The sequence below is a fragment of the Poeciliopsis prolifica genome, unplaced genomic scaffold (genome assembly GCF_027474105.1).
Source record: "Poeciliopsis prolifica strain line A6 unplaced genomic scaffold, Auburn_PproV2 SCAFFOLD009, whole genome shotgun sequence".
Classification (NCBI taxonomy): domain Eukaryota; kingdom Metazoa; phylum Chordata; class Actinopteri; order Cyprinodontiformes; family Poeciliidae; genus Poeciliopsis; species Poeciliopsis prolifica.
The window spans coordinates 1,527,436-1,551,364 of NW_026562384.1; the positions used below are offsets into that span (position 1 = coordinate 1,527,436).

The 23,929-nt window shown below is 40.2% G+C and overlaps 1 protein-coding gene across 3 annotated transcripts in view; it reads left to right on the plus strand.

Moving 5' to 3' along the window:
* Positions 1-3,739: 3,739 nt before the first annotated feature.
* il1rapl2 (interleukin 1 receptor accessory protein-like 2) overlaps positions 3,740-23,929 on the plus strand; it is a 333,900-nt gene continuing 313,710 nt past the window's right edge. For 2 of the 3 annotated variants that reach the window (XM_055034309.1, XM_055034311.1), the window contains exon 1: positions 3,740-4,348. The gene's annotated coding sequence lies outside the window, so the exon portion shown is untranslated. The remainder of the gene's footprint in view (positions 4,349-23,929) is intronic. The other variant, XM_055034310.1, reaches the window with a different exon arrangement.

Below are 23,929 nucleotides of genomic sequence, written 5' to 3' on the forward strand. Positions count from 1 at the left end.
TGACGGCATCATAAAGAGTGAAAACAAACCCTTCTGCATTGGATTCCATTATCTAGCTGTCCACAAAGCACTCAGAGGTTAATATCAGGCTAGCATCCTGCGCTAAAAGGCCATCACTGACAATAACAAAGATGTTTTTTGTCTTTTTTTTCACTGCACCGAGCAGCAGCTTGATTGGTCAATGAGTCGAGATAATTATCAGAGAGAAAATTGTTCTTTTAACTCCATGAACAGCATGATATGAGTTCACAGCAAGTGAAGGAAAAGAGCAGAGCCTGTCGGGGCTAAAGAGCTGAACGGGGCATTGTTTGTCTTTCAAATTAGAGACAAATGTTCTGTCGCCATTTATCCACAGAGCTGTGCACCACTGTCTGATTCTGAGAATCCACACTGATTATTTGAAATCATGTTCCCTGGAAGCGAACTGCCCCAAACCTGACTGACCCTAATGGCTGAAAAACAGGGAGCAGCAGATGGACAAATCATCTTTTTCATGAGATAATTTTAAGAGGGTATCAGAGTAAATGGTGCAAATACGTATGCACTTCTCTCTTCAAAATGCCCCTCCCCCAAATTGAAAGTTGTTTCATTATTTCTTCTTCTTCACATTGAAAAAAGAAAACAACTGATGCAACTTTTAAGAAAAAGTTGATTTGTTACGAGCAGTCAAATTATGCATGTCCGAGAAGACATAAAATTTATGTGTTGAATAAAGTAAGTTTAACAAATCCAATGTGATTGCACATTGATTTCTTTTATAAAGTTGGAGTTCCACTCTTTTTTTCAGTGCACAATTCACTTGTTGACACAGAAAACTTCCCCATGAACAACAACAAACTTCGGTGTCCCTACACCTCCTCCAACTCTGCATAGCTGGCAAACTACTATTACAAATGTGCAAAAAACATCAGTATTCCACTAATGTTGAAGCCTCATCCCCCCACCACACACAGAAAACACACACACACACACACACACACACACACACACACACACACACACACACACACACACACACACACACACACACACACATGCAAACACACACACACACACATAATTTCTCAATTTGGCGTTTTGATGAAATAATCCTCCCATTACTTCCTGTTGTCTTTTTAGTGGTTTGCACCAGTGGCATCATCCGGTTGTCGATCACGTGACAAGCAGTTTTGCAAAATAAACCAATTTCTATTAAAAAAAACAAAACTTCTGCTGAAACTTTTTTCAAGAAATATGGTGTTTCTTTTTAAAATTGCCTTGTTTCCACTAAGAAAATGTATTTTCAAAATGTCAAACTGTCATATGGACAATAAAAACGCAGCTACTTTTATATATATGTACAATTATATATATATATAAAATATATAAAATTCCCTTGTTGTAGCCATTGCTCCAGTTTGGGGGTTACTGCCCCGAGGGCCCCGATGACCACAGGCACCACCACAGTGGTGCCTGTGGTCATCACCTTCCAGGCCCTCTCCAGTTCTTCCCTGAGGCCCTGGTATTTCTCCAGTTTCTCCTTTTTCCTGATGTTGCAATCACTTGGTATTGCTACATCTACCACAACGGCTTTCCTCTGTTGTTTATCCACTACGACAATGTCTGGTTGGTTCGCCCTTACCATTCTGTCTGTCTGGATCTGGAAGTCCCACAGGATCTTAGCTCTGGCGTTCTCCACCACCTTTGGGGGTGTTTCCCACTTTGATCTTGGGGTTTCCAGTCCATATTCTGCACAGATGTTTCTGTACACTATGCCTGCCACTTGGTTATGTCGTTCCATGTACGCTTTCCCTGCCAGTATCTTGCACCCTGCTGTGATGTGCTGGACTGTCTCAGGGGCCTCCTTGCACAACCTACACCTTGGATCTTGTCTGGTGTGGTAGATCTGGGCCTCTATTGCTCTGGTGTTTAGGGCCTGTTCCTGGGCGGCCAGGATGAGGGCCTCTGTGCTGTCCTTGAGTCCAGCTTTTTCCAGCCATTGGTAGGATTTACTGATGTCAGCCACTTGGGTTATTTGCTGGTGGTACATCCCATGTAGGGGCTTGTCCTCCCATGATGGTATCTCTGGCACCTCAACCTCCGTTCCCTGTTGTCTGAGACATTCACTGAGCACATTGTCTGTTGAGGCTTTGTCCCTGATGTATTTATGGATCTTAGTTGTTTCGTCCTGGACAGTGGTTCTCACACTCACTCCTCTGCCTCCTTCCTTGCGGCTCGTGTACAGTCTCAGGGTGCTGGATTTGGGATGGAACCCTGAGACTATATAACATTTTATATATATATATATATATATATATATATATATATATATATATATATATATATATATATATATATATATATATATTCAGACATTTCTTAAGGCATTCCGACTGAGCTTCACTGTGAAATAAATTAGCGCAGGAAGTTTCGCAGTCTTTCTATCGACCTTCCTTCATTTACCTCCATTTCTGCTTCATTTTTCCGCATTTCTGTTCTTCCCATGACCAGAAGGGGGCGACAAAGTGCATCAAACGTGCCAGTCGCAGCAGCAGGTTGTGCTTCTTCTACTATCTCCCCACTTTTCTTGTCTTTCTGCTCTTTTCCCTCCCATTTCTCTCCCCCAAGCTTAACCGATTGTTTTTCTCCCCACATATGTAATAATGACAATAATATAATTTATTATTGTTGTTGTAAATACAGAGCAGTAAAGTGCACGAAAACACTAACTGACGAGATGGACACTCCAGCAGTTACAAGGAGAGAGTGTGTTTCACATTGTGTGTGTGTGTGTGTGTGTGTGTGTGTGTGTGTGTGTGTGTGGTGCTGAAAGAACAGCGCCCGCGTTCTGTGGCTGCTGGATGCTGGTTCCGGTCCATTCCTGTCTCTGTCTGTCTGTCTAATCTCAGGCAACATCAACAGGAGGCAGAGGGGGGACTATCCTGCCTCCGCTGCGCTCCGAGCGCCGGAGCATCATGGGAGGAAGGTTCTGTGGTTGTTTGGTTCCGTTTTAAGCGACGACTCCGCACTTTTTGAGTGGGGAAGGAAAAAAACATTCAAAGATTTAGATAGAATTCGTAATTTTTTTTAGCCATTTTTCCTCACTTTGCGCCTTAAAGGAAGCTGCTCTTTCTCTCCCTCTCTCTGTTTCTCTCTTCCCCCTCTCTCTCTGTCTCTCCCTCTCTTTCGCTCTCTCTCTCTCTCCTCTCGGTCTGAGGAGGACAGTCCTAAAAGAAGCGGCTCAGGTCTTTGCGCATCTCTTTCCCTGCACCGAAAGGAGGATTATCCAGCGGAACTCGTTCCAGGTGGTCTTGTTCTTGTTTTGGGTTTTATATTTTTGGGGAGAGGGAGGACATATTTTTATTTATTTATTGGCATTTTGTGGACAAAACGGGGCAACATCCAGTGACTGAGTCGGGAGCCCCCCCCACCCTCCTCCTCTTCCTCCTTGTTGACCCCTTAGGGACGCAAATGGATAAAATACTCTTAAATATTCCGAAGTTATTAATAGCCTTTCTACAGCTGAAATGTCTATGCACGATCAGATTGGTTGATTGAACATCGGACATTTTTTTTCTTTCTTTTTTTTTTTCCAGGAGGAAAATATTCTTGGCAATATTGCTGCAAACTCCACCTGCACATCCGTGCTGCGATGGTCACTGCGTGGCCATATGAGGAAGAATAAATTAGATTTTCCATACAACTGTCAGGCGATCATCACAGAGTAAAGTGCATTAAATAATAATAATTATAAGTAATAATAAAAAACTTGGGAAACAACACACGCACACACTTTGAACGTGTTCGTCGCGGATCCCACATCGCAGACTGGAAGTTATTTTTGGAAGAAGAAGAAGAAGAAGAAAGTAGAGCGACTCCTTCCACGCCACGTCCCGGCCAGGAGGGAGGACCTCCTGGAGGAGCGCGGAGGGAGCGCGCCGGGTCGCCGACTCACGTCCTCCGTCCTGGAAGTGAGGCGCGGGACAGGCGGAGGAGAGAGCGCGGCGGAGCTGGAGGTGGGGGCGGGCGGGCCGGCGGGGAGGAGGAGGAGGCTGGAGGTTGGAGAGGGGGAAGAGTGTGCGTAACTGCGTTGAACTGGAGCGGACTTCAGCTTCCCCGCATCTTGGAGAAACAAGATCCGAGTCCCCCCTCTGCTGCCTCTGTGCTCATCCGCCACAGATACGAACCCCGGACCTTCTGGGCAGAGGAGGAGAAAGGCTTTGCTACTGTCACCATTTCTTCTTCTTCTCCTCCTTTTGAGGCAGTTTTGTGTCTGGAATTAGGTGGGATTATTTCTCCTCCAGTTCCGCTCCGGGTCACCTGGCTCCTCTCGGGATTCAGGATCACTTCCATCCAGTCGTCAGGTAAGGTAAGGCTGCCTGCGTGGGATGCGGGGGGTTTTGCGGGGGCAAAGAAGTAAAAAATAATTAGAAGCAGAAGAAGACGCGGAGCTCGTTTCCTCCTCCATGTCCGTGTGTTGGCGCGCGCGCCTGTCTTCACTCATTTTTCTTAGACTTTCAGGTAAAATGTCCTCATTTTGGAGACTCCGGTCTTTCCGGGCTCCAGTCCCACCGACACTGCAGTCAGGTGGACATTTTGGGCTCCTGGGTTCGGGTCTGGAGTGTCAGCTGAGTTTAGGGTTCGCGGTTACTAGCCAAAGTTTTCCGTCCTGTCACTAAAACTCGTTACGAAAAGCATAAATTCCCAGGTGACCTCGCGACATGTTCAGCATTTTCTTGGCCTCATGGGACGGTTCGAGCTGAAGTTGGAGTCTGATTGGTAGCCTGTGTTCAGTTGCTACATTAAAGGGATATTTCGTGTTTTTTTTTAAGGGTTTTAACTTGCATGTGAAGGTATTTTTTCTGTAGAATTGAGTTGAGGGAGTTGAGATGTTTTTGGGGTTAATGTTGACGATACAACAGATATTGTCTTATCTATAAAGTCACCAGATACAACAATATTTGTATCGGTCCAGGTATCGACAAAAATTCCAGATCGGGTATCAGTGACAGTGTGCCAGATCAATGATGACAGATCTATTCAGCTTATTTCTACTCTATGTGCTCTGAGCGTTACCATAGTTTATTGTTTATTTTGTATACATTGTACTTGTATTTGATGAAAGATTTGAAAGAAGGTTTGTTAGTGAGGTAAGGAAGATGAGTCAATTTTTTGGAGTTTCAGTTTCATACGTCTGATTAGAAAAACAAACGTTTTCAGTTCATTCAGCACCATTTTTCTGTGTCGTATCGGCACAGAACCTCATCTGTCTCGCTGTGTAATGTAGACACATCTGTTCTCCAAAAACCAGCTTTCTTTCTCCCATGGCTGTAGACATCAGCTGAGGCATAACGTGTCCAGTACATGCATTTTCATAAAAATGCATGTAGTTGTTTGTTCAGATGACTTGGGCAAATTGGACGGTCGAGATCATATTATTGAAAGGATTTTCAACAATCATTTTGAGTCAAATGTTGTAAAAAAAAACACACACATTATGTTGGTCACTTGATGCATTTAAACAGAAATATTTCAGTTTTTGAACAACTTTTTTGTAAGGTGACAGATTAAAAGTCCTACAAGTCTAAAATCAAACTTTTGTGGCCATCAGATGTTGCTAATCGGTCATAGTTTTCACCAAAAACAAGCTGATTAGCTTGATTATCTCTGATTATGTCTTTAGGGCCAAAACAATGAATCAGATTAATTGAGATTAATTGATTATTGAGATAATCGTCAACTCATAAGTAATCAAGCTATTAACTGAAGGTTTCAGACTCAAAGCAGCAGCTAGGCCAATACTGCACAAAAGTACATTCATTTTGCATTTCTAATAAAAAAACAAAACAAAAACCTTAATCGTAGATAAAAATGTTTTAGCCAAAACTCAAGTGGCATAATTTCATCTTCACTGGATACATTTTATTTTATTTTGTGTGCATCTTTTGATGTTTCCAAAAATAAACTATTAAATAAACACAGCTGAATAGTTTCTATAAGGCAGGAGTTGAGCTAGGCTAACAAAAGCAGTGGAAATTAATGTGAATATCCCAAGAAGGACCAGAAAACAAAATGGCGAGTCCGTGTGTGTTTTCAGGTTCTTGTGGAATAATCGTTTGAAAGTTGTGAAAAATGAAGTGGAGCGCTTTTTGTAATTCGGAGCGCAGCCAGTGAGTCGGACTTGGCCTTACTTATTCATCAGGCTGTGTGTTTGCACGGGAGAAACGATGTGTGCTAAAAGCCAGACGTCTTATGCAGCAAAAAAAGCAACAACACTGGCTTCAGGGTAGCGGTGGGGAGGAAGTAGCCTAGCATCTCAGCTGGAAGTCCCACCTGAAGAGATGCAGAGCGGCTGTTCGGTGCCATCGGTTTGCGTTATGAGCTTCCCTTCTGCCTGTTCCTTTTGGTCCTTTAATCTTGGGAGTCATTATGAAACAAGAGGCTCCTGAGCACAGATATGAAAAAGGTCCCCGGTGTTTCAGTCGGAGCCTTGCAGGCTCCCACACACTCTCTAGAGAAGAACTAAACTGCATTTTGGGTCATCTGTAGTCTCTCTGTGAGCCTTTTATGGCCCCTCCCTGCCTCTTTCTGTGTGCTTGCAGAGGACATACTTGTTTTGCCTATATTTGTTGTGCGGCTGTTTGATGGCATGTGGTCACTTTGTCCTGTGATTCGTCTTATTTGCAATATCTCAGGATTTCTGAGCGTAATTTACGCTGTCGTTAAGAGCAAAGATGTCCAGAACTTAACTGCAGCTGTGTTCCCATTGCAAATGTGCACAATGCTTCCTTCTTGTCTCAGTTCATCACATAAACATCCAACAAGTCATTTTTTTGGTTTCTGGTGAAACAAAACGTGTTCAGCCGTTGTTAAAAGCCCGACAAGGCACTTCATTCTTATGCTTCATCTTTCTCTGTTTAAATCTGTCTGTTGAGAATTATTTAAAAAAAAAAAAAATTCCTATAGTTGAGCCTCATTTTGTTGTCATTTTCCCCATTGTTTATCTATTTCTGCTTGTTAAATTCTGCTGAAGGTCTTGTTTTTTTGTTTTTTTTTTTTAACTTGTAAAATACCAAGTAGTTTTGTTTACGTTTCTAGTGCAAATATCTTGGTTCAAAACTAACTTACAAGTAACTGTTCAGTAAGATATAGGAGCTTGTTTTAAGTCAATAACTCCTTAACATTGATGAAAAAGTCCTAGTAGATTATTTTACTTACAAAATGGGAAAAATGTCTAATAATTGACCACTGGAAGCTGAACATTTTCATCAATATGAAGAACTTATTGACTTAAAACAAGCTCCTGTTTCTTGTGGAAAAATCACTTCTAAGTTAGTTTTGTCCTATTTCAAGTGCGGCAATATATTTACACGCAAACCGAAAATACTTGTGCGTTCCAGAGTGGCCGTCAGCTGCATGGCCGGGGCGAAGCACCTTCGTCTGAAAGGCGACCGCTCTGCCTGCACTGTATAATTTTCCCATTTATTGAAGTCTTCCGGAACACAGACGCCGTTTGTGCGAGTGCTTTACAGCAGGTGCTTTCTCTCTCTCTGTCCCCCGCGCTCTCTCTTTCCACCGAGGAAGAGAGGTTGCGCACGCGTGTGAGTGAGTGTGTGTGTAGCTGTGATCGGTGACAGAGAGTGAGGATTTATAGTGTTAGCATGGTGCTGAAGAGGAGGGAGAGAGACACAGTGGATGTGTGTCTTCCAATTTTCTGTGTACCCATAGTTGCGTGTGTGTGTGTGTGTGTGTTGCAATGCACCAGAAGAGTGTTCAGTGAGACTCGCACCACACACACCCATAAACAAAGGGGAGGAGAGCGCTGGGTTAAATTATCTCAGCCGTTTAGCAACAAGGTGCACATCAATCGTCAGAATGCAAGAAGACAGTGGAGGCTGCTGCTTTGTTTGCGTGGTGTGTGTGTGTGGATTTATGATACAGGAATGGTGTCGTATATATCTGACCATCGGGGTAGATGAACCGACAGCAGAATGTCACGCTGACCAACAGCAGCCATTTATAACCAGGACGTGGATCCGGGCGGGTAGTTTATATCAGGGATGCGGCCGCGTGAAGGGACACCAGCAACAGGGAGTAATAATGTTGATATATCGAATTTGGTTCAACTCATGTAATGAGACTCTTAATGTATAGAAAGGTATAAACAATAAAGGAACACGTAATCCCTTCAGGTACACCAGAGTGTGCAACGTATACACACGTTGCATGTTGTTGTTCACATCCGGACATTTTGCACACGCGCCCAACAACGGAGGGCAAAAAGACGATCCTTTTACTTGTCATCCGTACCTGCGTGTCTGCAGAACAACATTTTTGTTAACAAAATAAAACCTGGAGATGTAGGTGTTATTAATTTAGTGCAGTGAGCGGAAAAAATAACAGAAGAACCATCAAAGAAGAACTCGAAACCACTTGTCTTTTACTTTTTTCTCGCACCGTGTCCACTTTGTTACATTTCTGAATAAAAATATGTTTTTCAACAGGTCTGGTTTCATATCCTAATTCTAATTGACATGTTTTAATACCTATAAGCAGCAAACATAATCATATAGAAATCAAGACTTGATAATGGTTTGTGAATAATCAGTGTATATAATGTTTTGCTTTGTGAAATGAGTGACCGAAATAATTTTTAAACTAACATTCACATTATTTGAATCTGAGAGAGAGAGAGAAAAAAAACAAACAAAACCATAAACCGCAAGTTGTGGGTTTGATTCCAGCTTCCTCCTGTCGCTTGTCGATGCGCTTTTGGGCAAGGCGCTTAGCACTCAGTTGCCCACTGATCTTTGCACTGATGTCTGAATGTGTGCGAGTTAGTGAGTGTGATAGGGTGAATGTGGCTGTAGTGTAAAGTGCTTTGAGTTGTCAGTATGACTAGAATAGCAGTAAATAAACTCGGTCCATTCACTCTTTGCAGGTTTTCACAGCCTCTACTCTTCTGGGAGGTCTTTACGCTACATTTAGGAGTTCCAATGTGTATATGAAACATTTGGATCATTCTGAGAGAAGACCATTTTTAAGGCCATACACTGATGTTCAACGAGCATCAATCAGCACACATGAAGTTTGGAAGGGCAGTTGACCTCTGTGTACCTTTGCGTTCATTGACCTATTTCTTGGAATTATGCCACCTTTAATAAAACTTTAATATCGAGGAATATTTAGTAAGGGTTCACCTGTTAATCGGCCCAGATTTCCTTCATTTTGGGAGCTTGGTGATTGGCCGATAGCTACAAGTGAAGCCGACGGTTGTAGGAGTAGCTTGCTGTCATGGAAACCGCCAGTCAATGGTGACAGATGCCCGTTCCCACAGAGTAAATGGTTCTTGTTTTGCTGGAGATTTCTTCCTATTAAAGAGAATATTGCTCTAAGCCAATGACTCAATGTAGTCTACTTAGTCTCCTTTGACAGAAAACTTTATTTTAAACCAATTTAAATAATAAATGGCTGCAGTTTTTGATAAGTTTTTCTTAGGATCAATTTGAATGGATGTATGATTGAACTGAATCATATTTGTTGTGGAAATGTTCTACATAACCAAACTGAATTGAACTGAAGCTTGCGTTGTTCCATTCTCCTGACTGATTTCTTTGTACGATGAGATCCTTTGTAATTTCCCAGCAAATTATGACTTCAGCTAAAGTACAGAAGTGAGCGAGAACCAAGAAAAGCCTGCTGGGACGGCTGTATGAGACTCCTATTAATAGTTAATCACCTATAATCAATGGTAAGTCTGAACCAAAGAAAACTGGATGGTTGAATTGAATCAAAACAGCCAAGGAAGGATTATTTTGCACACTTGCGTAACCGAGTAGTTTGGCTTTTTTTTGTGTTTTTTTTACTTGTAAAATTCTGATTTCTGCTTTTGTCTGTGTTTTGGAAGTATATGTAGAACCACTTCATCATAGGGTGATATGATTTATCACAGCGACAAGCTGGCAGTTTTATATTAATTGTGCACATTTTTAGGGGCAAAGGAGAAAGTTAGAAAAATGGAGAACACAAACGGACTCCTCAGAATCACGCAAAAGCAACACAAAACAACTCGTTGATATAATCCAAGAGACCCGGAGGAGAAATCACCCCTCAGACAACAGCAGCTGTAATGTATGGCGGGCTCCGGACCCAGACTGTTGGTATTTTGTTAGGAAATGGTTGACGGGACCCCGACGGGGGCTCGGTGATAGATAGCCTTGCGTTGCCCAACGCTGTGTCTGGGCAGCAACAGTCCCAAGCTGCAGCAAAAACATCCCCGAAGTGAAAAAAACAAAACAAAACATGAAAATAATAATAAAACATTTACAGATTTCAGAAAGTGCTTGAGATAATCCAGCAGATTGAATAAACCCCCCCACAAATGAATAAATGAAACAAAAATTCCTTGCAGGGAGGAATAAGAGACAAAAGGAATAAAAGACAAAAGGGAAGAAGAGCTAAAAAAAAGGAGAATTAAGTTGAGAGGAGGAGCGTAGCGTAGCGGGACTTGCTGCTGTTTATTGCGGTGTAATTGCTCCATGGTAAAACAAATTCATTTAGTCCCTCGGTGCTCATATGATATATTAAATTCTTGCGTGGCGAGTGAAATACAGCTTAACGGGGCCCTGCAGTTACCAGGAAGTCTGCCGTCGGCCATGTTTAGCTCAAAGAATGTAAATAATTGCTCATAAGATACTTGTTTATGTGCGAGGAAACAAAACAAAAGAGGGGAATGAACAAACAGAGACGATGTATGATGGGAGAGAAGAGGGATGATGTATGTTTTCAAAAAAAGGAGGCATGGGGGGCAGAAAGATCCATAAGCTGAGGAAGTGATAAGGAGGAAAATATGTGAGGAAGAACACAGAAAAAGAAAGGGTGCTCTCAGTAACCAATAAGTTGCATTTCATATTATATATAAATATATATTTTTTACTCTTATCAAGCAGTTTCCTGAAAATCCCTGTAAATCTCAGATGATTTCCATCATACCCTAATTGAAAGTGGTTACCTAACCGCCAGTGAGGAGACGGTTTCCTCCGGGGAGGACATGCAGGCTCCCCACTCTTCCTGATGGTTGACCGACCCCATGAAGCATCGCGTACAGAATTACCACACGTGGTAAAACCAAATGCGTTCAGCCTCCTGGCTGTCACCGCTAGCTCTTCATGCAGTCGGCAGCTAACTTTAAAGGAGCAGTATTGTGTGTTTTCCAGCCACATAGTATCAATTCATACTACAGACATGCAACTATCACTGCATGAAAAGAGGGATCTTTGACAGCATTATGTTCATTCACTATGTTTATTCTCTATTGCTCAATGGCTGGAGCGAAAGAGAATAACTTGAATTTATTTATTTGTATGTATTTTTATTGGACATGTATTTCCACAAACATTTCACAGTATGCGGGTCACATGGATGTTGATCTGAACTCTTGAGGCACATTCTGATGTCCATGATGAGGACAGAGAGGTCGTGTCAGGATGGAGACCCCAAGCTCCTCCAGCCAGGAGCTCAGTGACCTTAGGTCGACACTACAGGAGAGACGATGGGCCTGTCCTGAAAGCAGCGCAAAGTTGGATGCTTGGACAAGAAGACACAGTTAGATGGTCCTGAAGTGGACAAGCATTTATGTCTTATTTTGCGTAGAAACATTGAAAAATAAAATGAAACAAAGAAAAAATAATATTCTGTACAAAAAAAGTTGGAAATTAACAAGTTGAACATTCCTGACTTTTAAAACCCATAAAATTTCTGAAAGTTGAAATTTTTGGCTCTTGAAACTCAGAAATTCTCAAGTTTTTTCTAGAAAAACTCACCTTGAATCTCAAACTTTTTGAGATCTTTGCTGACAAATTTCTCTCGTTTTTTTATTTTATTTTTTTAAATCTACAATGGCCCTAGTATGCCATCTACTTCCTCCTTCCTTCCTGCACAAATTTGAGACAGACATGACCCAGGAATTTAGAAACTCGACTTTTCATTTTCAGACAAGACTTATAACTTAAAAATAACACACTCTAACATTATCCACTGAACATTCATGCCATGTTAACATGAACGTGAAAAAATATCCCGTTTTAAGCTCAAAATAAAACATTTTACCATTAAAAAGAAAGTTTAGTGTTGCAAACCATCTGAAAGTGCTTTCTACAGTGGAAACAGTAAAAGCGATTCCACAAAGACTGATCGTCTTAAAAGAGTTCAATGAAACGAGATGTTTTCTCTGGAGCTCTGTGGCTATCCAAGAGTTTGTTTGTGCTACATGATTAGCCATACGCAGCGCTACAGGAGTGACGTTATTATGACTTGTGCATTGCACATTTTTTCAAAGAGCAATTTTGATCAAAGTGATGTCATAGGACGCGGGGATCGTCACGTTTCTTTGAAACTCTGGGGTAATTCGACGTCGCGCGGGCTAAAAGATCAAAGAGTCTTTATATTTGTGTCATGAAATATAAATATAAAATAAAAAAAAACTTGCCCAAAGGCATTATGGCAAGAAAAAGAAACAAACTCAACCTTCAGGATTGTTGCATATGCATCGTGTGAAAACAGGAGGCAGACGTTAATGAGACTGTCTGGAAATAGAAAGGCCATTCAGGTCACTTTTAATTTATTCCTAAATTGACTTTAACACAAGGTGCCTCACAAAACCAGTTATTCTTCCTTAGTTCACCAAACATCTGATTTTCATATGTAGATTTTAGTCATTTAAAATGAGTCTTTGTGGGACCGTTCAATGAATGGGTTGTGAAAATGATTTATTTTCATTTCGATTGGTCCTGACCTGTCACTGGCCAGTTGGAAGCTCGAAAATCAGATGTTTTTTCCCCCAATCAGTGAACGCATCACTTGTAATCACAGCCAACTGCATGCGGCAACATTTGGTCGTTTTATTAGGACACTGAATAAAAGTAATGAAAATTTGTTACAGTAAATGAAACAAATATGCAATGAAACTGTTACTTTTAAACAGACTTATGATTGCAGTTTTGGTTATTACTATTTATTTTACTATCTATTTAAAGTCTGAAGCCTAATGTTCAAACATTAGTGTAATGTTGATGTTGCAACATTATCTTCGCCAAATAAAGCATGCATACATCTAATATTAGTACTGCAAAATTAACCAGCAACATAGTTAAAAAGAAAACAATCGATTTTCTGTATTACATATATTTGTAAATGCAGCTCTGGAAGAAATGAAGCTCCTCTGCTTTGAGCTCCATGCAGAACCTCCTGGTTAATCCACCAAATATTGATTCCTGAACTCTTCCTGAGTTCAAACATTAGTGTTGTTGTTTTGAAATGAATATGAACTTGTTTTCTTTGCATCATTTGAGATCTGAAAGCTCAACATATTTTTCCTTATGTTCACCATTTCTCATTTTCTTCTAATAGATACTAAATTTTTGCTTGGAATTTCAGAGACACATTGTCAATAGTTCACAGTATAAAACAACAATGTTCTTTTTACTCAAACATAAACTTATAAAAAGTAAAATCAGAGATACTGCCCTTTTTTTGTGGTCTCGTAGTTTTTTTCCACAGCTGTATAAAACAATTGGAAATAGAAACCCAGCTGCTGCGCTGGCAGCAGTATTTCCCGTTACTGAGGGAATAAAACTCAAACGTTCTCTGTTGTCAGGATCAGTTTGGTGTCTAAAAACTAAATAAAGATGAACCAGACAGAAAACGCTCACTGTCTTAATATGGAAAAGTTGTTCTCCGGCTTTCAGAGCCACCAAACTGGACTGGTATTCTGCTTGAACCCTCCGCTTCTTCTTCTTCTTCTTCCCCACATTGTTGTTGAGCTCTTACCTGGCCTGTGGCTCGGTTCCTGTTTGTGCAGATCTGAACCTCTCAGCTCTTTGGGATTCAGTGACTCAGAGTGACATCAGGGCTCCATGTGGGATGATGAGGGCGACTGATGGCCCATGTGCAGGATGACCCTAAACGGCCCGCTCTTGTGTTTAAGGTTATTTCATCAACTCTTGAAAAGTTTTCCAGGGATTTTCTCCCTGTTGGTTCTACGCCTTCCACCAACTTTGGTTTTATTGATAACGTGGGACGCGTTAGGGGGGGAGAAGAGGTGCAGTTTCCTCAAACTTTGTCACTGAAATGACAGCTACACACTGAAGAAGTCAGGTTGAATTGTTCTGACGGTTCCACATTGTTTGGTTCACTTCGTTATTATTGAAAACTGATCATTTTAAAAGTGTGAAACGTCCTTGACAGTCAAAATACGTCAAAGTTTTGTATTTTACAGTTCTGTGAGAGTGAAAATCCCACCAGCTAAACTCAAAGTGGTCAGATTCATGTTTTAATCCTTAAAATGCATATTTTTTGAGAAAAAAAGTTTTTTTTATTATTTTTTTATCTTGATGCAAATAGTCCCACTGTAGTCATATAATTACAAATAGCACAGTTGAACCCAGTTATGATTTTGTATTTGAGAGCTGATAAAATGCAACACAAGGCATTACCTTTATTTTTTATTTCTGGCAGTAATCAGACCTGGTATGGGCAGCGGTGCTGAACTCAGCTTTCCAAAAAATATCTAGTTCAACACAATTAATTCATGATTCACTAAAGTAGGATGATTACATTTTACAGATTCAGGTGGGTTTATTTTTTTCCTACTTAAACTGTCTAATTTATTTCCTCATATTATCTGTTTGCGATGTTACAATTGATTTGATAATATAGAACATTTAAGTGTGACAAAATAAACAAAAGCTGAAGAAATCACACAAAAATAGCTATTAATTCATTTGAAAGTTTAAACTTCATTAAAGTAAGAAACACAAATCAACAAAACACATTTTGCTCACTTCTGAAAAATATATAAAAACCCCCCAAAACATTCCTGCTTGGCCCATTTAGTCCTTCCAGAAAAAGAATAACATGATTCCCTTTGTACACATTACGTAACTCTCCTTGCTTCGCCAGTTGGAGTGTTGCTAATTAGCTATGCTATTACAGAATATATATATAAAAAAAATCTGTATTTAATTACATCATGATATTTTTTTCTCATTATTTAGCATCTTTTTTAAATTTTAATTTAAAAAAAAAAAACCTTTACGGGTTAAGCAGTGCTGCTGGGTATCGATAGCCAACCAAGTTTGGAACTTTAGTACAGACACGATGCGTCTGCTGTCCACAACCTCTGTTTGCAGGGGTGGTGTGTGTGCGTGCGTGCGTGCGTGTGTGTGTGTGCATGCATGTGTGTGCCTGCGGTTAGTGGGAGTTCAGTGGTGGGGCATCCAAAGGGAATAGAGTCCCAATCATTTAGAAACACACATTAGTGGTGATGTGTCCTGGCCGGTTCTGTGCCTGTAAGGAACACAACGCAACTAAGCTAATTTGGAGTCAAAGGAGCACAGACACACACATGCACACACACACACACACACACGCACACATGCAAACAAACAGACACAGACTCAAAAATAAACATGTCCAAAATGACATCATTTTTGTGCTATTTTGATCAATCTTGAGATCCACAAGCAGAATACTTTATTCTGCAGATTTATTGTATTTTCCAGTCCATACATTCAGCACTCGATGTGCATTTACAAGAAATAACAATGAAAAATCTGGGTGAAGCTAAATTTTTCAATTACTTTTGTGTTACAGACATAATAGCTACAAACTACTTACAGTTTAAGTATTTTTGACAGCAAAAATAGAAAATTGAGCTTGTCATCTTCATAAAGAGATTAATCTTATGTACTCCAAATTGTTCAAGAACAGCAGCTGATTTAATTTGGTTAAACCTTTTCAGGTGTTTTTGGTGATTTAGGGGGCGAGGGTTACAGGGTTAAGAAATTATTGACTTAAAACAAGCTCCTTTAAATATAAAATTACTTGAAAGTTAGTTTTGCCTTATTTCAAGTGAACTAAGACATTTGCTCTAGAAACTCGACCAAAACTACTGTTTAGCTTTAGTGTTTTGCAGCTTGTGACCTGTTGCAGCTAAGAAATCTCTTCTGACGGCTCCGACTGCAGCGACAAACGGCCTGCAGGCCAGTGAGGGGCTTGAGGAGGAACAATCGCTGGTGGCAGCGCTAATGACTGCGACTCTTCTGGCAAGAGCAGACATTGTCGGTAGCAGCAGCAGCAATCAAACCGCACCATTTCTTTTTTTAAATTATTTTTTGATTTTTTTTTCCCCCAGGAAAACTTCTGACTCTGATTTCCTTCCTTTAGTCGTGAGCTGAATCAGCAGACTACTGCAAAACAAAAAAACGGTTGGAGCTCACAGAAGATTTGGGCTAAGAGGGCCGATAGCAGCACAGTGAGACTTTGTGCAAATTACCAGACTGCATTGGGACGGGCAATTATGGTTATAGCTTATCGATATCAGAAGAGAAAAGCGAACTCCACTTCATTGTGATGAGGATAAATGGACTAATTATGTTTTCAAAACACAAAATTGACCGTATGGATTGTGACTTTTGGCTCGGCGGTGACCTGTTTGGTGATACGATGGCACCACTTAATGACTGGTGGACTGGAACCGTCCAGCTGATTAATGCAAAGCTTTTAGTTTTAGAGTGAAAATTCAGCTTCACCCTCTGATTCTATCCAGTGAAGGATCTATTGAGTGGAAATGGAAAAACCTTTCAGCTTTTCCTCATCAGTTCACCATTATTGCAAACAATGAGACAAAGAAAAATATCTGTACGGTGATGTAAAGTTAAATTCCCATCACAAATCTTTAGTGTCTTAACGCTTAATTGCCTTAATCTATCAACAAATATTGAAGGCTTTTTGTTAGAAATTATCAGTAGATTCTGTATTTTGGCGAGACTTCATTTGTTTCAGCTGTTCTTACTGTCTTCGTCTCACATTACATCCACATTTTTATAAGCACTTTGTGATTTTATATATGAAAAATAAGGTTTATTTACCTACTCATTAAGATAAAACCCTTTTATTAGACATAAAATTAAGTGTTAAAATTAAATTAGGAACAACTTAAAAGGACAGCCTGATGTGAAATCGACTTTTTGATCTTTACATCATGCTATAATGTTACTCCCTCATAAAGAACACACCTGGAGTATTGCTTTGATTATTTTATTGATTATGCATGTTTGAGAAATCTAAATTTCTACGTCACAGAGCAACCCTCCCTATCAGCTCCGCCTCTCAGCTCCTTAAGAATAGCCTACAGCAATTAGCAAACACTTGGTGTGGAACCGCTGAGCTCATGATAGAAGCTACCATTTCAGCAGAACGCTGGTAAAAACATTGTTTAAGGGTTATTAGAGGAGCCATGTTGTGATGACTTCCTGTTTCAGAAAGAGCAGGAGCTTCTTAAAGAGACAGAGACTCAATTTCAAGACGTAAATTTCAAATTTGAATTCGGTTTAAGTCATATTTGATGGATACAGCACTTATATGACGATTGAAGTTAGAATAGTTACTTGATTGTGCTATAAAATAATACCATGTAAACACATCACACTGTCCCTTTAAATGCCATTCATACGTAAGACAGATGTGTTGCTGGGCTGACAATAAAAACACAAATCTGAGCTTTCTTTAGCCAGGCATTAAGACTATTTTCCAGTTTTGAAACTCTGCTCACATTTCTCTACGTTTTTTTGCCTTGCACCCTTCCTCCTCTCCCCTCCTCCTCCTCATCCTCCATCCCGGCAGCATGGTTTTCTTTCTGACTCACTCTGTATTCCTACAGTCCCCTCCCTTCCTCTCCTCTACTCTAACACTCTGCGTCTCTATCAGAAGTCTCAGCTCAGCCGAATCTAAACTCCAGATCCCACATTTGAAAGCGATATAAAGCGAAACGTATAGAAAAAGCAAGGCCGGTTATCTTCCCGCTCCACATCCCTCGTCCTGTTCCTCCCCGTGTGAGCGGCCCGTTCCCCCTCAGCACAACCCACTAGTGTGTGTAGCCGCCTCCTGGTTGACTTAACGCGGTCTGACAGAGCAATCCCTATGGATTCTGATCAAATAGAGCAGTAGTGTACACAGCAGCAACAGCGCGGCCCCGGTCTGCTACAGCAGCAGGCCGTAATACGGCAGAGAGCAGCGTCCTGCTGTACTGATTCAACACGTTTATCTGCTGATTCTACTCCGCTGGGCAAATCATTTCAGAGGCTGGTGTTAAGCTCTTCCTGCTCCACTTGTTTCCATTGTAATAACTCGCTGGGCTTTTCGTTGGATAACGTGCAAACATCTTATAGGACACAGGATATCAGGAAATGGATATGGTAGTTTTCCTTCCTAGGAGTTGGTTGCTTTTTGCTTAAGAAACTTTCAAATGAATGAATTTTTTTTTAGGCTGGTTTTTTCTCGTTTACACTTGCGTGAGATTTAAAAATGAGGAAAGTGGATAATGGAAGAACAAAACTAACAGTTAGCACAACAGTATGAAACTTTAATGTTTTTACACATTTGTTAAAAGTGTCAGCATGTAATAAAATCTATTTCCTCCACCACCTCCCTTAGCTGCTACTGCTATCAGGACCAGGAGGAGGGTCTTAATGGTGTCAATCAATTTTGTGTACTCGCCGCCAAATGTGTTAACAGTGGAGAAACAACTTACCGTTACAAAAATGCCTGTTTATCTTTTATCATCGGTGGCGATGCTATCTAGCGTTATCTAGAGGCTCTGGTAGCTGCAACGTAGCAGAGAGCAACGAGGAGGGGCTAAAAAAAGGGTGTGAGCAGCACCACGCCAAGAGTGATTAACAACGCTAAACCCATTCCTGGGAGAAGGCAGAAAAGCTTGTTTATTTTTCTACAGATTGTCCATCTCACAACATACTGTCTCAACATAGTGAAGTTTCAACAAGTATGTAAAACAAAATTGATTTGGTATTTAGTTACTCACTAAGTATTAATGATTGAACAATGAGAGGCTGAGCAAAAATCCTATTTGTGGAAGAGTTCCAACATTAAAACCACTGAATAAAGTGAACATGAAGAGAGTGCACAACAGCAAATCTGTGCCATTGTAGATGGAAAAGGAATGAATGTCTGCCAAAGGTTCCCTAGAAAAACACGGACATTTCTAAGCTTTAAAGGGAAAAATTTGCTAGAAAAAAAACAAGGACCATTCTTTTAAAAAAAAAAAAGACACATTTTGGGGGATTTTTAAACAATAGTCATAAATTTGACTTTTGGCAGAAATTGCCTTGTTTTTTCTAGAACATTTTTCAATTAAAAAAATTCTAGCACATTTCTGACTTTTGGAGCTTAGAAATTTTGAGAAACTTTAAAAGTCATTTTAAAGGAAAAAGGGAATCGCTAAACAACTGAAAGTCTGGTTCGTTATAAGCTAATTGTAATAAAATAAGGTGTCATTTTGTCATTTCTCTTAGCTTTATGGCTAAATGTCAATGATTGTGAGGCGTTGTGGTTTCCTGTCAGTTTTCACACATTGCAGCAGCGATAAAGCTAATGGCTGAGCCCAGTTTGCAGGCCGTATGCTACCTCGGTGGTATTAAGCTGTTTCTGTGAGAGGTGTCAGGGCTTGTCTCTGATCAAGGGCCGCTACAACTATATTTAAATCATCAGGGATTATACATGTCATTACCGCTTAAACAGCCTCACATCATGACAGGAGCAGCCATGGGCACAGCCTGCTAGCTGCCAATGGCGGTCGGGTTTTTAAAGCACAAATCAAAACGACTCAACGGAGACACCAAGTCACCGAACTGACATCTGTTGATATATTCACTTATGTGCTTTTACATACGTTAGAATTTCATAGATTTGATTTTGTGGTTTGGTAAATGTTTTTATTTAGCAAAATAAAAATATTTATATATTGTCTTGTATATTAAGTATGTCACTGCACTGTCAGTTCAATGATACAGTAATTGGTACAAGTTGTCAGATAGTACAGTCAACAAGGAAACCCAGTCAAATCATTGGCTTCACTGCAAAAACACAAAATCTTACCAAGTATTTATGGTGTAGTTTCTAATCTACACATCTTAGTTCACTGGAACTAAGTTGAAACAAACTTCTAAGTAGCTTTTCAGCAGGACGTAGGAGCTTGTTTTAAGTCAATAATTCCTTAATGTTTGATGGAAAAAGTGCTTGTTTCATTGGCAGGTTATTTCACTTATATGTAGAAAAATGTCTTAAGTGAAACAAGTAACAGCCATGATACCACTGATGCAATATAAGCTAATTACGAGTGACGCTAACGGTAGCAGGTGTGTTACATGCAAACTGGTACCATAACATAGGCATGATGAAGGAATGGTGTTGACATGTTGTTATGGTGCGACCCGAATGAAACTGTGCTGCGGTCTGATAAAAAACAAACTTGGACAGATCGACACCCTTAACATTGTCAGTAAGTTGCTGTGGCTATCAAAGTCAAGCTAGCATAACTGACCTACTTCCCTCATTATTAATTTTTTTAGTAGAACTTTTTACTGACCTGTTAAATGTGATAGTGTCAAGATGCTAATTATGCTAACATTAGCCTGATAGCTAAAATAAGCATTTTTATTTATTAGCTATGTTAATTATTCTGGATGGAGTCCGTCAACATGCCTGTGATACGCAACATGCCACTGACAGCATTTGGGCTTGTAGAGGAAAGTTGTGGAAAAACTGCAATCCCCAGAGCAGGGACGTAGCTACCACCTGGAAGTCCAGCAGTGTTTCTGGGTGAAACCATGACTGCACAGCTAATCCTCAAAAATAGTGGATTTTCAAGAGCCAGCTCCATTGGCTTTTCAATAGGGGCTCGTTTGTTCCTAATTATTTCGCCACGGTTACTCCAAACACCAACAGAAGTAACGGCAAACTTCTCGGAGTCGAGCCGATTTTGTGAAAATAAGCAAGACATTCAGCACATAAAAGGTGAAAGGTTTCGAAATGACGCATCTTCCGTCACATACACCTGACATTTTTACCGAGGTTGTGCACTATTTTTATATCCACTGTATACAGAATTCTACTGTATATTTTTATCTTCCTCCTGCTGGCTGCAAATCTCAGCATAGACAGTGTTAAGCGTGCAGACCTTGTATTTACACGTGTGTGTGTGCATGAAGGCTATAAAACAACAGGTTAACCTTTCTGTCCTCCGGGACTTTTCTCTTTTCTCCTCTGCACCAAAAAAGACAGAAAATAGAAAACCCTGTGTGCAATGAGAAAATAAGAAACAACAAAGTCTTCTTCTACCCTCTTGTGTCCTGCTCTTTTTTCTCTCTCCCTCCTCCACCATCTTCTTGCTCTCCATTAATCTCAGTCAACGTTGCTTCATTGCCGCCACGGCTTTATTAGCGCGAAAAGGAGGGAGTGAGACACAACAGATTTCTCGTTACGTCGGGCTAAACCGCAAACCATCAGTGGAATTCACAGGACAAGTTGTTCGGGACTCTTAACTTTTTTTTCTTCTTGCGCATGACGATCTAGAGCAACGTCTTGCTGCTTCAAAGTGAACTTTGTGAGGCAGAGGTGAAGGAATGACATTGTTCAGTCTGGGCTTTTTGCGGCCGCGCTGCGTCGGCTGCAGCTGGAAGATTGCGATGCTGAGCTGCACGTCTTCCTTGGCCGGGGAGTTCTGTCTGGCACCGGCTCTGGCAACTCCGACTCTGCCAAAGTCAGGACGAAGCCGCGAGACTGCAACTCTCTTGTCCGTCTCCTCGCTACAACGGGATCTATTCTTTTTGTTCTGCACATGACGTAGAACCAGGCCTGTCACAGTAAACAACAAATCAATCAAACGTACGACAAACTAAAGCAAACTCAATAAATCATTTGCTTGATTTATCGTTTTCCTTTTTTCTTTGTCTTTCTACCAAAACTGGTCTTGAGTCTGCTGCTTTGGTCTTAACTATCCCTTTTTTGAAAGACAATTTTGTCTACAGAGTCTTCAGAAATCTTTTTGTTGTTGTTGTTTGTCTTGTTTTGTTTATTTTGGATATTTAAAATGTCTTTCAGTTCCAATGTTTAAATGTTTGTCAGAATTTAAGGTTTATTGATGTTTGAGAATGTGTTCTTATTATTCCATTACTTGAAAATGTTTCCTAACCAACAATATTATCGTTTATCGCAATAAGTTCTGGGACAATTTATCATCTGGAAAAATTTGTTATTGTGACAGTCCTCCAAAGAACGCCTGAAATCCACGAAGAATTTGACTGTCTTTATCAGTCAAAGATCCAGGGCTTTTGTTTGGGTAAATAAAGAGTTTTATTGAAGTTTCGACGCACTGTTCACCGTAAGCTAAGTGTATTCAGATCAAACTACAGTTTTAGTTTGTGAAACCTCTCATTGCCTATCGTCTTATTATTGTTGTGTTCAGGTCTCAAGATGAAAACAGAATGAGTTCAAGATTTTTTAATTCAAATAGTTGTACTTTTGCTGTTTATTGGACGTTAGTGTCTTGTCACGCATCATGACAAATGTAACCAAATGATAGTAGATTGTGTGCTACTAAATCTCATTACCACTACTTTATCTTTAGGGAAGTGGGCTACCGTTAGCACACCTCCCCCTACTTCCTGTCTATCAGAAAGTACTTTCTGTAAGTAGAGGGAGACTCAAGGTCACAGGCAGGTGATGCCATTAGAGGAAGCATTAGAGGCTTCCAGAGGAGAGATGCTGTGTGTGATTCAAATACGTCCGTAAAGCCAAATATTTACCCTGAAAGTAATTTTTTTATTTTTTTTATCCTGCCATTAAACTACATTTTACAAAATTTGGCTACAGTCTGGGCGTCCGACCAAACCTCATAAATTTGGTGTTTAGACAAGCTGGCTCAGATTTAGTTTTACTTTTTAGATAGATATTAATCTTTTTTTATTATTATTTGCAGAGATGGAGTCATTGATTCCCTTCAATGTCACTTTGACTTGATGAACGTTGCCAACTTTGTGGCGGTGGAACGGCAGCTTCCCGTGCTAAGAAACAAATGTCAGACATTTTGGTACACTGAAATAAGCCAAAACTAACATATAAGTAACTTTTCAACAACACGTAGTAGCTTATTTGAAGTCAGTGGTTTCTTAATGTTGATGAAAAAGTAATAGTTCCACTAAGAGATTACCTTACTTATAACTAGCACGAATATTATCATAAATTGTTAACCATGTTTGCCTCCGTCATTTTTTTATGTTTTCAGTAAAAATGTGAATAAAATATGGGGGAAAAATGTTTTTCTGATAGTATTGCCTATGTTCACTTAGAAGTTTTTAGTTTAGACAATCAGGCATGATGAGGCTTAAGAAATATGTATTTTTTAAATAGTGTGATTCACTTGTAAGGACTTCTCACCCAGGCTTAAAGGCTAAAGTTGTGGTTTATGATAACTCTTTCTGTCTAGTAAAACTTTTAGACTCTGAAAAAAGAAATTATTGTAGATCAAAACTGAATTGTTTCAAACATTCGTTCAGTCCTGAATAGATCTTCACCTTTACAGCATCGACAGTTTTTTTTTTTGTTTTTTTCCTGGCCACTGAATGAAGAGCTTTGGTTTGGAAAATTTAAACTTCCATTTACAGAAGTTAATAGATATGTGTCTTTGTGGGTGAGCATATTACAATTTTTTCATTATTTACCAAACAATAGCCAGCTGAAACTCAGGAGACAATTTGCCACAAATTTCTCGACACCATTAGCATTATTAGCCGCAGCCGTCACAACAGTAGGCAGCTCTGTTTAACAAGTGGAAGTAACATAAAGCTGATAAATTCGCTTTGCTTTGACTTTGTGGAGATAGATCAGTGGAAATGTAATCTGATCCTTTATTCCAGCAGTTTCAGGCCGAGCTGAGGAACTCAGCTTGAACAGGTCGACAATGAGAGAGAGAGAGAAAGAGAGAGAGAGAGAGAGAGAGAGACAGAGAGAAAGAGAGAGAGAGAGAGAGACAGAGATCCTCAGCCATCAGAGGAATGTTTATGCCTCTGGCTAACAACAGCTCAGCAGACGGTGCAGG